This window comes from Panicum virgatum, chromosome 3K, assembly GCF_016808335.1.
Source record: "Panicum virgatum strain AP13 chromosome 3K, P.virgatum_v5, whole genome shotgun sequence".
Classification (NCBI taxonomy): Eukaryota; Viridiplantae; Streptophyta; class Magnoliopsida; order Poales; family Poaceae; genus Panicum; species Panicum virgatum.
Genome location: NC_053138.1, coordinates 59,196,930 through 59,199,382, shown reverse-complemented (window position 1 = coordinate 59,199,382; position 2,453 = coordinate 59,196,930).

The window sequence follows — 2,453 nt, the reverse complement described above, 5'->3', positions numbered from 1 at the left end:
AAGAGTGCATGCTGGCTAGCTAATTCTTCATCAGGTATTATTTTTGTGAGTTAAATACATTAGCAGTCCTCAAACTTGTCATGAGGTGCCACTTAGGTCCACGAACTCGCAAAATCGAAATCTGGCACCCTAAACTTGCTAAGTTGTGCCACTTAGGTCCCTACCCCTTCACAGGGCGCCTGATGGCATGAATATATGCAAAAAAAAACCCTCCAAATTTGTCGTCTTCTGCTCTCCGGTCCCGACAGCCTCCTAGCATCGGCGGGCTGCCCGCCTCCACCTGCGCGCCGTCAGGCCCGGTGGCCGGCCGCGTCCCTGCACCTCCGGTCGTGGCGGCAGGGCAGGGCCCCGGCCCCGACCTAGCGCAGCCGCCCGGCGGCGGCGCCATAGAAGGGCAGGCGAAGGGGCAGTGGCGCTCCCGGCGGACTCCTGCAACGGTAGTCCTGGCGGCCTCCTGCAGCAGCGCCCCTAGCCCACGCGCGTGGCGGGATCGAGCCTGCACACCTCGCGCCGCCAGATGCCTTGGCCCGAACACACACCGCTGCGAGAGCCCCTCCGCACACCTCGCGCTCGCCGTGCTCCTGCGCGCTTGTGGCTCGTACATGCCGCTCGCCTCTGGCCGGCCCACCTCGGGCAACACTGCTCGTCTCCAGTCGGGACTGCCGCCGCAGGAGTCCGCCGGGAGCGCCGCCGTCCCCCTGCCCTGCCGCCGGGGCGGAGCTGCTGCGGTGCGAGGGGGCCATCCTCTCCGCTCCGCTCGCCGCACGTCCTCCCCTGCCTCGGCTTCCGCGCCGCCGCCGCCGCCGGGGCCATCCGCCGCGCTTCCTGATGTTTGCTCGTCACGGCGGGGGCCTCGGTGCCGCTACGTGGGAGGTGCACGAGCAGGAAGGTGAGCTTGTCTGGTGCGGGAGCCCGCGAGGTCGGCGTGCCTGCATTCATGGCGCCCGAGGTGGCGCGCTGGGAGGAGCAGGGTCCCGCCGCCGACGTCTGGGACCGAAGAGGAGAAGATGACAAATTTGGAGGTCTTTTTTTTTGCATATATTCATGCCATTAGGCGCCCCGTTAAGGGGTATGGACCTAAGTGTCACAACTTAACAAGTTCAGGGTGCTAGATTTTGATTTTATAAGTTCGTGGATCTAAATGATACCTCGGGACACGTTCAAGGGCCGCTGGTATATTTAACTCTATTTTTGTTAAAGAGTCAGCTTTATTATTTAGCTTCTGCTAGTTAATAAACGTCGGTCATATATAAAGTAAGAGAACAAGGATTCTTTATTCTGGAAATGATAGCGTGTGATGAGATGCAATGGTTTCTTTATATTGTATTGAAGAAAATTAATAAATGAAAAAAAGAAAAGAAAAATAGACGCACCTGCAGGGCATGCTGGACAAAGGGTAAATGTTAACATCAACCACATGTGACCCAAGCCGTGCCAATTTCTGACCAGTTTTCATTTGCTCATTTAAAATGTAAAAGAAAAGGGTAAACTGGCAATAATATTATATTATTTCCAATGATGGGCCCCACACTAAGCATATGTTTGCCACAGTGCAAAACAAATAATGAAATCATGAGAAAGTTGCTGCACCGTAGAACTCTATCAAGACAGCCAGTTTTGAGTTTTGACTACGTACAATCTTCTTAATTAAGACTGCATCAGTAGTTTTATCCTAGAACCAGCCAAAGCATGAGAAACATGTACCATTTCTTTACAAGCCTGTACCACCACCCACTAACGCATCAAGGCAACATTTTTCCGCTTGACAGATTCTTCTAGAATGCTGATGGTACCTCGTAATACTCGAGCTCCCGATGCTTCTCATGCTTTGATCCTCATGCAGTAACGAAAATCTCAGATCAATGGCAACAGTAGTTGTACCCTTTTCTAAAAAATCACCACCCACCAGACCAACGCATGAAGGCACACTACTACAAAACAGGCCTTTGTTCCTGGCCATTTGTCCCGGCAGCCTTTGGGCCCGGGACAATAGGTGGCTTTTGTCCCGGGTCCAACGGCTAGCCGGGCCAGCGGGGGGGACGGGGGCCTTTTGTCCCGGTCGGAGACACCAACCGGGACAAAATGGGAGCCTTTTGTCCCGGTTGGTGGTTCCAACCGGGACAAAAGGCCCGCGTAGCCTTTTGTCCCGGTTGGAACCACCAACCGGGACAAAAGTCCCCCCTTTTGTCCCGGTTCGTGCCTCCAACCGGGACAAAAGGCCTTGCGCCCCTTATCCCCTTCCCTCTCCCCCCGCCCGAGCCATTCAGCTCACTTGTTTTCTCTGTTCTTGGCTCGGGATAGAGGAGTTTTGCTCATTTCTTCACCACATTTGTGAAGATCTTTGATTCCCCGTCCATCCATCTGCTCTAAAGGTTTGGGGCTTGTTTTTCTCTTCTTCCTTGGCTTGTATAGCTCATTTCATACTTTAGAAATAGAGAAAATGTGTAGCTAGC